The sequence below is a fragment of the Primulina eburnea genome, chromosome 6 (genome assembly GCF_022965805.1).
Source record: "Primulina eburnea isolate SZY01 chromosome 6, ASM2296580v1, whole genome shotgun sequence".
Taxonomy (NCBI): domain Eukaryota; kingdom Viridiplantae; phylum Streptophyta; class Magnoliopsida; order Lamiales; family Gesneriaceae; genus Primulina; species Primulina eburnea.
Genome location: NC_133106.1, coordinates 13,916,163 through 13,930,348, shown reverse-complemented (window position 1 = coordinate 13,930,348; position 14,186 = coordinate 13,916,163).

Below are 14,186 nucleotides of genomic sequence, written 5' to 3'. Positions count from 1 at the left end.
ATACCTTGATATGATTATGATTGTTATAGATTTGTTTATAGAATTTGTATGCAGATCTTGCTATGCTTTGTTTACAGATCGTGTAGCATTGCATTATGCTTGTTTACAGATTTTGTATTCATGCATTAAGATAGGGCAGTCTGGAGATCAGGCAGACTACTAGATGTTCGGCGATATCTCAGCTTAGGGGAAGATCACCGCCCCTATTGTAGATGTGGATACAGATCAGGCCGAAGTCTAGGAATAAGACGTACAGCACCTCGATTGGTAGGGTAGGTGACAGCCAGTGACGTCTTATTCACAACGGGATCCCTAGAGTTCTAGTCGAGTCGAGTCTAGACATGATTAGATTCACATTGCATGATTTTATATGAATGACATTCATATTTGCATGTTTCATGTTTAGATTGTTTATATGCATGTTACATGTTTATACTGGGATTTGTTCTCACCGGTTTTCCGGCTGTTGTTATGTCTGTATGTGTGCATAACAACAGGTGGGGCAGGATCTGGGTCACGACAGAGATGAGCGATGGACATAGCGTGGTGATCACGGGCCTAGCAGATGGACTAGTAGAGTTATTTTTATCTTGTATTGTATTTCACTACTAGTTACAGAGGATGGATTAAAACAAGAAATGTTGTATCCTATGTTTGTATATTATGTTTGCATGTTGTAAAATAAATAAAGAACTGATGTCGTTTAGTTACATTTGAGTTAATGTAAAAAGCGAAAATTTGACCCACTTTTATATTACTGATCCATTTAATCCCAAGATAAAGAATTAGAGCCCGGGTCCCCACACAAAATGAGGGTTTTTAATTTTGAAAGGTCTCATCATTAATTTTATTTAAAAGCTCGTCATGTTTGATCGTATGTTTGCCGGATTCATGCAACTTTGTTATTATCATAATAATAAAGCACATACTCATTATTTATAACATATCATGCATAGATTATAAACAGTAAACAAAACAAGGATGATCAATCATCCCAATACTAATGGCCCGTGTGACCTAAGCTCAGGCCTAGGTCCAATCCTAGGGAAATGCGAGGGATGCAAATGCAACTATTACATAAGCTTCCAATATTTACATATCTTCGATCTTCATAATCATCATGGCCACCATCTTCCAATCTTGATCATCCACTATACTAATATTTACAAAAATAAATATCCATTGCAAATAGAGATACATCTCATGCGGGTGGGAAGGGGCTATAAACCAAGACCACTTTATAAATTGATAATTATTACAATCATTCAATACAAAATATCCTAGCATACGTGCTACTACTTAAATAATAATTCACCCAAGTGTAGGTTGTCTGCAAGTAATATATTTCATAAGTACGAGATCGATCCACAGAGAGGTTATTTTGAGTTTAAATTTATTAATTTATAGATTACCAAATGCAAGAATGAAGTTTACAAATTATAAATTTTGTCAAGGCTTGAAGATTTATTCTTGGTTTATGTAATATTGTTTAACTAAAAGTAAAACAAAAGAAACCACCATAAATAATGGTTCAAAAAAATTAAACACGCACGTAATATAATATAGTTCCCTCAATAGAAAATACATAATTAACCGATATTTTATATATGGTAGCTATGATTATAATTATAACTATATAAATAAATAATTGCATAAAATAAATGTTAAATTAAATCATTATATTTCATTTAGAACAACCGGCAGAGCCACACTATTGCCTAAATGAAATATATTGATTTAATAAGTTAGTTGCGGTAAAGTAAAAGTTAGTTGCGATAAAGTAAATGTTAGTTGCGGAAAATAAAAAGTTAGTTGCGAGAAAGTAAAAGTTAGATGCGAAAAATAAAAGTTAGTTGCGATGAAGCAAATGTTAGATTGTTAGATGTTAGTATTAAATCATAATATTTCATTTAGAACAACCGGCAGAACCACGCTATCGTTTAAATGAAATATTATGATATTATTATATAAATAAATAAATAAATATATATATATATAATAATAAGTGATGAAATATTTATTGTATCAAAATTAAACAACAAATCAAGATAACCACTTTAATAGTATCAAGCATTTGATGTAAATTGATAACAACAAATAATTTATTTTTATACCTACAATAAAAATAAGTTAGCTAAATGAAAATAAAAAAAAAGTAAGAATATAAAAAATATAAACAATCTTACTTCACCAAGAATGCATCCTCTTTACCTTGACATAATAGATTTAGCTTGACATAAGCTTACTTTTGATCAACACTAAAATATCAGTCATAGTTGAGAACATGAAAAAAAATATATTGGAACTTAGAACTTTGATATACACTCACACTATATTTTACAATGAGATAGAATGATTCTCAAGCTAGCACAAGGCCTCTATTTATAGGCCAAATGAGAGAAAGGGTCAAAATTTTTATTAATGCCATGTAGTTGCAATAGTATTATTTGTCTCCTCCAAGTTCAATTCCATGTCCCTTCTTTCAATGCTTTGCTCCACGACTTTAATCACCGAATTTGACTCTGCTCAAAACGGCAAACATGTGGGGAATTTTCTGTAGATGAATTTGGCCACTTGGTTCACCTCATTTGGTTAAATATTGAAATAGTTATGATTTTTTTAATATATGCGGGTCATAGTAAAAGTAAATTTGTCCTCCTTTTGATATTTGTACAATTTGATCATCTTAATGAACTTTTTAGGCAATCATGCCTACTTCAAAGTTGTAGATAATTTCTCAAGGATTCCAAAAATGTTTGAGTCACCTCCATTTGAATTTTATAGCTTGAGTTATCATTATTTTACCAACACGTAGAAAACCTGAAAATAAAACATATTTAGTAAGACAATTAAATATAAACAAACAATACTAAAATAGCATAATTTTATAATTTTAATGAAACTTAAATTTTAAAATACAGGTTTTAACATATAATAAATTATTAATTTTAAGTTTCATCAATACACCTAACAAATTGGGCTTGGCCTTTTGATCATCCTTCATGCATAATATCACATATCATACATCATCAATTAATTATCACAATAATTAATTGATCCATTATTATATATCTTGATCCAATCACTAACCGCCACGATTATAAATTAAATTAACAAAGTATACAAACACCTTTGTCTCCTTTCAAATTAATTTATTTATAATCGAATTTCTTGTAAATCACCATTTACTATAAATAACTAAAGTCAAACTTAAATTATTTATTTCATGAGCAAATATTTGCAACTTTTGTAATTTTAAACTTAAGGGCCCAAAAACACATTTTTCACCAAAAAAAATTTTGGCCCATTTAAATTCACAAATATGTTAGCCAACTAATGGCCCAACAACATCAAGGTCCATGACACTTTGATAATCCCAAACACTTTTGGAAACCCTAGTCGTCTTCGTCGTCGCCGGATTCAGCCAACAATTTTTTTTTTATTTTTTGAGGGGGACGTTCGGGCAGCACCTCGGGCTGCCCTTGCTTCCCGAAATGGGCAGCCCCTCGCGCAGCCCGAGCTGCCCGAAATTTGCCCCCAAAATTCCTTGATTTTGTTGCAAAAGTTTCATTTCTTGCGGTTAGAAATCGACCTCAATATAATATTATGTAGATGCTACAAAAACTAGTACCCTTAGCTCATGATACCACTTGAAAAGGGATCGGTTTTAGGTGTTCAAATGCGTAACGAAAGTTCAAAAATGTTTTCAAGGAATGAAAACCGAAAATTTTAAAGAAAAATTGAAAACTTTATGTACTAGCATGTAACATATACAAAAACACAACTATGACATTCATAGGGTGTTGAGAAATCGTTACCTATCAATCTTAAAAGATTGATGTTGGCTCCCACTAAGTTGTAAACAAATTAGCTCTTGAAGGTAGACAATCTACAAGCTTCATCTTTCTTTTGGACTCCTTTCTTCAAATTAGGTCCACCACTAACAAGGTAGATCCACTCTAATTTTGCACTAGAAAAATTAGAGCATTTTTCTTTGAGAAGTGTTTGCTTTCATCAACAGTTGAAGAAGCAAAAATGGTGAATAATTCCTTCAAAATTTCGGCCAAAGAGTGGGAAGGAGAGAGGGAGGAGACTTTTCTTGGATGTGAGAAAAGTTGAGTCAAAAAGTTGCATGTGCATGCCATGCCATTAACTCAAAAGTTGTCTCCAACCCTTCACCTTCCAAGCATGCATTTTACTTGGGCTTGTAACAATTACAAGGCCCATGGACTTTTATTTAAATGTCTCAAACACATTTGAGACCATTTAACCTTTACTTGATTTTACTCAAGCCCACTACTTTAATAATTATTTCTAATTGGGATCTATAAGGTCCAATCTTATTTAATTAATCCAACACTAGAATTAATTTAATTATTTGGACTCTACTAGGTCCACTAGTGTTTAATTAATTCAACACTTGAATTAATTTAATTTAGTCCATAATAATGTATAAGAAAATCACAATTTTTAAATACATTACTCGTTTGGACAACTTTTAATTTAGGAACACTTTCACAAATTAAAAGTTACATTCTCCTTATAGAAGTCATACTTCTATTTTTATTTACGCTTATAAACTCCTTTGTAAGCCGTTCAACACATTGAACTATTTTACTTCTCAACGGGATCTAGAAAGTTAGCACTTGTGTGACCCTCAATGGTTCATTGATACAACTAACCGTGGGTTTACATTTCCATGTGATTCGGACTAAACATGTCCTTATACGAGCATACCCCAATTGCTCCATTCTTACTTATCAACTCCTTGATAAGAAGAACGTCAGAACTCAAGTCTGATAGTACCCAACCAATCATGTTAAACGCCTAGCAGCATTGCTTACATGATTCCATAGGTATCAAATGATAGTGTCTGCAAGAACCATTCAATTATGGTTAGCGTTCAGTACAGTCCCTTCAACTCATATATTCCGACCGATTCGACAACCATTGGTATATCGAGAGTTGTTAATGAATCGATAATATGTGTCATGTCGTAGTTGCATCGATGGTGTAATCTATGAAACCCCTTTCATAATTATCACCATACTCTGATCAGAGATTTCATACTACATACACATGAGATCACATAGGATATCCATACCCGAATGTAAGCGGTGAATCCCGGACTACAATGCATCGACTCCTATATGTTTCGACAGAACACCCAACCTTGCCACCTGATGACCCCTTGAGAGTCGGTAAACAAGTCAAAGTGTAGTGCTAGCACATAGAGTCTCAATGTTGTCCCGGGTCATAAGGACTAATGGTGTAAAACCATAAACTAGGACATTTCCACTCGATAAGTGAGAACAACTTGGAAAATCCTTTATGGAGGGTTGTTCAGTGCACTCTACCAGGAGCACATATCTGCATGCTCGGACATCACAATGTCCCCTACCAATGAAACATGGTACTAACATCGCAGATACTAGTCTCGAACTCGAGCGGCCTATATCCTCCTTAGCGGCGACTGAATTGACTAGGAACTGTTTAGAATATACATTATTCCAAATATGAGTTTCATAATACTCATCATATGAACATATCATATTCTTTCTACTATTTGTATATTCAAGGGATTTATCTATGCAACTAGCATGGGTATACAGATAAATATGTGCCAAAAGAATAATTTCAAATATTATTAAAATAAAGATCGTTTATACAAAGAGTTTCATTGTGAACACTCGGCCAACACTTGGCTCGAAGTGCACCTACTCTAGCAATATAAACATATACGAAAGCATATAAATGTTATCAATAACATGTATCAAATCTAAAAACATGAAACGATATAAAATGTAAATCAAACTCTTTAACTCTTAATCTCTGACTCGACTCAGATCTAATCTAGGGATCCTGGTTCCCGGACGCTGGTACATTATATCGTATCTGCAATAGAGGTCGATCTACTCCCAAGCACATCGATATAAACCAAACATCCAGTGTCTTGGCACCTCTGCCAAAGACTTGGCACCTTTGTCAATGACTCATTCTCGCAATCTATCTTCTATTATTTGCTTTCTATAAATCAATAGAATAAGCATATACATTCAAAGAATAAAAAGGTATTAAAATAAGAACAAACAAGTATGTGGTTTTGGGAAATTCATGTCGAATCTAACTCGAGTCGTATCTCCCGATTAACATTGATTTATACCTTTCTTTTCGTAGTTCTGCTCGTTCTTCTATCGGTTCTGAAGCTTTTAGTACCAATCTGGAATAATATTCAAGAACCCAATTTTAAAAAATAACTCAAAGAAATACTGAATCAGATCAATATTTAATCTAGGTAACTGTCGACGGCATAACGGTACAATCTCAAGATACCGGCGATACAAACAACACATGGCTAATCTCAACAATTCATAATCAATCAATAATCGCAATTCCAATGCAAAATCTGTATATTCTCAATCAAACATATTTGAAAATCATAACAATTGTATATGGTGTCCGTTCTTCAATCCGGTTTCGAATATACGATGACTAAATTCTTAGAAACAGATCATATCAATTATAACATGATTTCTTCCACGTCATATTTTCAAACCATATCAAAACATAATAAAACTTACATTCTTGTGAAGCCTTTGTCAAGAGAAACACGATACCGAACTCGGATTAAATATTGAATGGACGGATCTAATGCAAATCGAATTTTAGTACAAGAAGAAGCTTGAGGCTTTCTATGGATTCTCTCGGTTTTTTTCTTGCAATCTTAATGGGAATGAAAGGATTTATATATATCCAAATGAATGCCAAGGATACGTGGTGTAATATCCAAGCTTAGTGAACGGTACGGTTTAAGATTTCTTGTGTTTATAGACTATTTGGTTATGTTTAAGCATAGTTTTGATGTTAAGAGTTGTGATTTATGGTTTATAGTATTGTTGGTTATACTCGTTATGTGGTTTTATTGTAGCGTCGTTGCAATTTAATTCATGGAAATTTGTATGTTGAGTCAATTGGTATGAGGCCAATTGGATTGGTTAGATAAGATATAGAGGTGCAACTTTCTTGTTGGGAGTGTTGCCAGATTATGAAGAGAAGCGACGTTGCGATTCGATTTTAATTGCAAAGTTTATTGTTAGCTTCAGGTGATAGTGCACCCCATTGAAAAAGCTACCGCACCCGCAGTGATGGGACAATATGGAGAGTGGACCCGCGGTCCATTTTGCAGTGCACCCGTGGTGTTTGGGCAGAGCCTTCAGCGCACCCGCGGTGATTTGAGCAGCGTACCTGCAGTCGTCATTTTCTGATTTTCGGAAGTTGTTCAGTAAGCCTAGCGCACCCGCGGTGAGATCAGTAGCGCACTCACGGCAGTGAATATTAAAGTCGTGTTTCGAGTTTTAAGTGATATAAGACAAGGATTTGGCTCACTTCCCCTCATTTTTTCCTCTACTTCTCGATTCTTCAGCTCCAAGGAGACCTAGGGTTATCAATTTCTTCATTTGGTACCTTTGATTCAAGCTTATTGTTGGATTATTGAAGTGAGAACAAGGTTCTTTTTAGTTTAAGGAGCTAAGGTAAGCTTGTGAGTTTGGTTATTATTTTGATTATGATGTTGGGAAATCATAGGTTTGTTGATTTTGTGGATTTATGGGTTTTATGGTATGGGTTTGAGATTATTGAGATGTTGATGGTGCAATTCATGTTTTATTGTTGTAGGAATTCTACCAAGAGTTTATAATCAAGTGCTCCAAGTGTAGTAAGTGAAATTCATTTCCTTGTGCTCACATGATATTATATGTATGGTGTTTCGATGGTTTTAACATGTTATTCCCTTCCATTTGATTCATATTATGTATAAACACACTTTGTTGTATATTAGAGGCTTTTATATGTCTCAATTGTGAAAAAGGGAATACAAAAGAAAGAGTATGCAAAGTGTTTGATTTAATGCCCAAAAGAGAGTTCAAATGATTTATTGGATTGATAGATACATAGTCAGAGATTGCATGCAATTAGTTGATCAACGAACATAGGCTTATATCCAAACAGAGTATCGATTTATATCGATGGGATATAGGTACAGAGACAGAGATACTATTTAGATATCAATCCAACAGAGAAAAGAGAAATACCATCGTTATTGTTATGTTATACTATGTTATCCATGTTTCAAGAGTTAGATGGTATTTAATGATTTCAAAGCCACGTTTTACAGAGTATGATATGTATCCATTGTTTTGTAAAAGTTCCACTTGCTGAGTTTTATACTCATTTCAGTTATTTCATGTGATGCAGATAAGAGTGACGAGCCGGGATGTTGATTGGAGCCAGGGTCATATGCATACAAGGGATGGAAGGAAGAAGATATTTTGCTAGCATTTTGACATGATCAAAAATGATATTTTGTATTTTGATGCAACACTTGATTGATTATGTATATACTACTGATTGTAAATGTTTTATGTCAAGAAATTTTAAATCCTTCCTCCCTTCAAGTAAAATTTTTAATTTCCGCTGTGTTATTTTATCAAATTGGTCAGAGGTGTTACACGTGGCTTATTCTTTTTGTATCTCAGGCGGCGCTCCGGCGGTTAAAAATTACCGTTAGGGCGCGGAACATTCTGTTCGAGACTATACTTGTTGTACACTAGCGTTCGGGCGGTCATTTTCTACCGCTCGGGCGCCAGACGTTCTGTCCGAGTACTAAACTTGTGGTGCACTGGTGCTCGGGTGGTCTTTTTCTACTGCTCGGGCACCAAACCTTCTGTAACATATTTGGTCTTGTAATGCACCGGCTCCCAGCTTATCTCCTCATATCTTACTTTAGCTCCTAAAATCTCAATTCTGTCATTTAATTAATGTCTGATTACCGTGATAAAATCTCGGGCATTACATTTGTAATGCCCGGAAATTTAATCCTAGTAATCTGTAATTACTGATTTATAATTTGATATGATTATGAAAGGATTAATCGGGACACGATTTGAGATAATGTTTAAAAAGGATGTATGTGCGAGGATGAGCTCTCGCGCATATGCGCGACCTAGCCGGGCGCATATGCTCGAGATGTCCAGAGAGCCTCGCACATATGCGTGACCTGAATCCGCGCTTATGCGCGAGGGTACCCAAGACTTGGAAAATTTGAGTAATGGCCTCGCGCATATGCGCCAAGTAAGGGCGCGCATATGCGCGAATCTCCGTGAAGCTACGCGCCGAGACTTAAGTCTCGCGCATATGCGCGATGATAGTACGCGCATATGCACGAGAGGCTTTGAACGAATTTTGGAGAAGACACGTATCACTTCATGCACTATATATATATATATACATACATCACACGTATTCATTCAGAAAGAATCAAAAAGGAAAATTTAGGGAAAGTGTTGGTTGTTGCGATTCAAGTTACAATCGTGTAAAATCCGTATGTCTGATTTTGAATCTGACTTCGGTACTGTGTTCAAATCAACGCAGGCTACAACTGGACGTAAGTTTTACTACGTTTTGACATGTTTTGAAATCATGATGTTGTTGGAATTGAATACACGTCATATATGATGTTCGTGGCATTTTAGACATCATGGAATCGAAGTCAAATTTAGAAAAGGACTGATTAGAGAATTGTTATGATTTTCTGAAGTTAACTGACTGTGATATGATATCAGATTGTATTGGTATCAATTATTAGTTGAAGGAATTATTGTCTGGTGATGTTATATTGACCGGGATATCGGGACTGTGCGGTTATACCGTGGATTTTGAATTATTGATCATATTGGTATCGATTTAAACGGTATATTGATATGATATCATTGATATTGCCATTGCCAGATTGAAGAATTGACAGAGTTTGAATTCCAGACCGACACTACGAACGAAAGGTATAAGTCAATGTGGTATTGGGACATCGACTCAAGTAGAATGTACTTGAGTTTCCCTAAATCACATACTTATTATTATGTTTTACTAATGAGATTATTAGTTTGATTACATGCCTGTTCTATGGATGTTAGAGTAGGTGTCCGTCGAGCCAAGTGTTGGCCGAGTGTTCACAATGAAACTCTATGTATAAGCAATCTTTATTTTAATAATATTTGAAATTAATATTTTGGCAAATCTTTTAACTGTATACCCATGCTAGTTGCATAGATAAAGGCCTTGACTATACAAATAGTAGAAAGAATATGAGATGCTCATATGATGAGTAGCATGAAACTCATATTTGGAATACTGTATATTCTAAACAATTCCTAGTCGATTCAGCCGCCGCTAAGAAGGATATAGGTTGTGACACCTCGACCCAATTTAATAAAATAAAGCGGAATTTAAAATTTTCTTTCAAAAGGAAGGAGGTTTCAAATTACATTTCCATAAAACATTTCCATCCAAAATGAATACATGATCATTCAAATGATATAACAAAAATACAAAATATCATTCTTATGATCATGTCCAAAAATTCCAACAAAATATCATCTTCCTCCTTCTCTATATGCATATGACTCCGGCCCACAGTCAACGTCCTGGCCCGTCACTCTGATCTGCATCACATGAAATAACTGAAATGAGGACAAAACTCAGCAAGTGGAACTCAAACATAGCAATAGACATAGCATACTCTGAAAATAATAGCTTTAAAAACATAAATACCATCAACTCTGAAATATGAATATCATAGCATGAATAATAATAACGATGGTATTTCTCTTTTCTCTGGTATGAATTGATATCAATAGTATCTCTGTCTCTTACCTATATCCCATCGATATAAATCGACAACTCTGAGGGATATACGCCTATGGTCGTTGATAAACTAATTGCATGCAATCTCTGACTATGTATCTATCAATCCATAAAACATTTGAACTCTCTCTTTGGCATTTCATCAAACACTTTGAAGACTTTAATCTCTTGTATTCCCTTTTACAATAATTGAGACATAAAAATGCCTCCAATATATATAACAAGCGTATCAATACATAATCATGAATCAAATGAAGGGAATAACACATTAAAACCATTGAAAACAATACATATAGTATCATGTGAGCACAAGGAATGAAATTCCACTTACAACCACTTGGAACCTTGTATCTAATCTCTTGATAGCAATCCTACAACAATAAACCATGTATTGAACCATCAACAACTCAATAATCATAAACCCATATCAATTAATCCATAAAATCAACACATCACCAAACCCATGATTTCTCCCAACACCAAAACCAAGAATAAACTAAACCAAAATCTTACCTTAGCTTCCTTGAACCCAAAATAACCTTGCTCTCACTCCAATAATACAACAAGAGGCTTGAATCAAGAGAACAAAAGAAAGAAAATGGAACCCTAGCTCACCCCTTGAGAGAAGAATCGAGAATGAGGGAAGAAATGAGAGAAAATAGAGCAACACTTGTATATAAGCACTTAAAACTCCAAAAACACGATTTTTGAAAATCGCTGGCCGCTGGGGCGGACATCTTTTTCCGCCCGGGCGCGGAACTCTCGGCCAAAATACCAAATTTTCGAGCAAGGCTCGCTGGGGCGGACAAAAATTCCCTCCCGGGCGCGCGCTCTGCGCACTGCCACTCCAAAGATCGCTTCCGAAACGCCTCTTCCCGACATAATTTGGAAAAATGGTAAACTACAAAGTTGTAGCTCTATGTCTTATCTTGAATCCCTCAATGATTTGGACTTCTGAGTAAAAAGTTATGCCATTCTACCAACCTGTGTCACTGGAGGAACGTCGAAACACACGACACACTACGGGGCACTTTTGGCTTATCTTCCACAATGATTTGAACAAAACTCAAAATAAGAAAGTTACACCTCTATGTCTTATCTAATCACTCCAATTGGCCTCATACCAATTGGCTCAATATACGAATTATCATGAATTTAATCGTAACGCTGCTACAATAGCACTACACATCATCTAAAACCAACGATACTATAAATCCTAAATCGAAACTCTTAACATCCAAACTATACTTAAATTTGACCAAGTAGTCAATAAACATACGAAATCTTAAACCGTACCGTACACCAGGCTCGGCTATTACAATCTCCCCTCCTTAAGGGAATTTCGTCCTCGAAATTGACGTTACTGCACGAACAACTCAGGATACTTCTCTCTCATCTCATCCTCTAGTTCCCACGTGGCCTCTTCGATCAAATGATTCCTCCAAAGGACTTTAACGATGCCGATCTCTTTGCTTCTCAACACTCTAACTTTGCGATCCAGAATCTGGACCGGAACTTGGTACGTCAAGTTCGGCGTCAAATCCAATGGCTCGTGGTGAAGAACATGGGAAGGATTTGCAATATACTTCCTGAGCATCGATACGTGAAAAAAATTATGGACTCTGTCAAGATCTGGCGGTAGGGCTAACCTGTAGGCTCGATGACCAACTCTGTCCAAGATCTCAAAGGGGCCAATAAATCTCGGACTCAACTTGCCCTTCTTGCCAAACCGCATCACACCCTTGAGAGGTGCTATCTTCAGAAACACGTGATCGCCAACCTCAAACTGCAAAGGTCTACGACGTACATCCGCATAGCTCTTCTGTCTCGACAGCGCTGTCTTCATCCTCTCTCTAATAACAGCAACAACATCCGCAGTCTGTTGGACCAACTCTGGACCCAACATCTTCCTCTCGCCAACCTCATCCCAATACAAGGGAGATCTACACTTCCTGCCATAAAGTGCTTCGTACGGTGCCATCCCAATCGTTGCTTGGTAGCTATTGTTATATGTGAACTCAACAAGAGGCAATTTAGAATCCCAGCTACCAGAATAATCAATAGTGCAAGTTCTGAGCATATCCTCTAGAATCTGAATGACTCTCTCTGATTGACTGTCGCTCTGAGGGTGATATGTTGTACTGAAAGCTAACCGTGAACCCATAGCTCTGTGCAAACTCTTCCAAAACTCTGAGGTAAATCTAGGGTCACGATCAGACACAATCGACACAGGGACACCGTGAAGTCTAACAATCTCTGCTATATAATCCTCGGCATACTGGTTCATAGAATATGTCGTCTTGACTGGGAGAAAATGCGCTGACTTGGTCAATCGATCAACAATAACCCAAATAGAGTTGAAACCTTTCTGCGTCCTGGGAAGACCAGTCACAAAGTCCATCGTAATATGCTCCCATTTCCACTGAGGAATCGGCAATGACAACAATGTCCCAGCAGGTCTCTGGTGCTCAATCTTCACCTGCTGACAAGTTAGGCACTGAGAAATAAACATGGCAATATCTTTCTTCATACCTGGCCACCAATAAAGTCGACGAAGATCCTGATACATCTTGGGACTACCTAGATGTATCGAGTATGGCGCGGTATGTGCCTCTGTTAAGACGTCTCTCCGAATATCATCACTAGTAGGAACACAAATACGGCCTCTGAAAGTCATCAAACCATCTCCATTCAATCCAAACTCTGACTTACCTCTCTCCTCTACTCTAGCTCTTATCTCTGCCAACTGTACATCACTGACCTGCTCTCTACGGATCCTGTCCATCAAAGTAGCCCGAATAACCAACGCTGAAAAACGAGCAATGGTCCCCGGAATCACCAAAGCTATCTCCTCTCTCTGCAAGTCTAACAGCAATGGCTGCTGAATCATAGAACTCAAAGAAGAACTTGACTTACGGCTCAAAGCATCCGCTACAACATTCGCCTTCCATGGGTGGTAACTAATCGTCACATCATAGTCTTTGACAAGCTCTAACCACCTCCTCTGTCGCATATTGAGCTCTTTCTGAGAGAACAAATACTTCAAACTCTTGTGGTCTGTGAAAATTTCACACTTTTCGCCATACAAATAATGTCTCCAAATCTTCAGGGCGAAAACCACAGCTGCCATCTCCAAATCGTGCGTAGGATAATTCTTCACGTAGTCCTTCAACTGGCGAGAAGCATAGGCTATGACCTTTCCACGTTGCATCAGCACTGCACCAAGACCCTTCTTCGACGCATCGGTAAAAACAACAAAATCCTCTGAACCACTGGGCAATGCAAGAACAGGATTTGTCGTCAACTTATCCTTCAACTCTTGAAATCCATTATGGCAATCATTGGACCACTCGAACTTCACAGTCTTCCTCGTCAGATTGGTTAATGGCAGGGTAATCTTAGAGAAATCTGAAATGAAACGACGATAGTAACCCGCCAAACCAAGGAAACTGCGTACCTCTGATACAGTGGTAGGGATAGGCCATTTC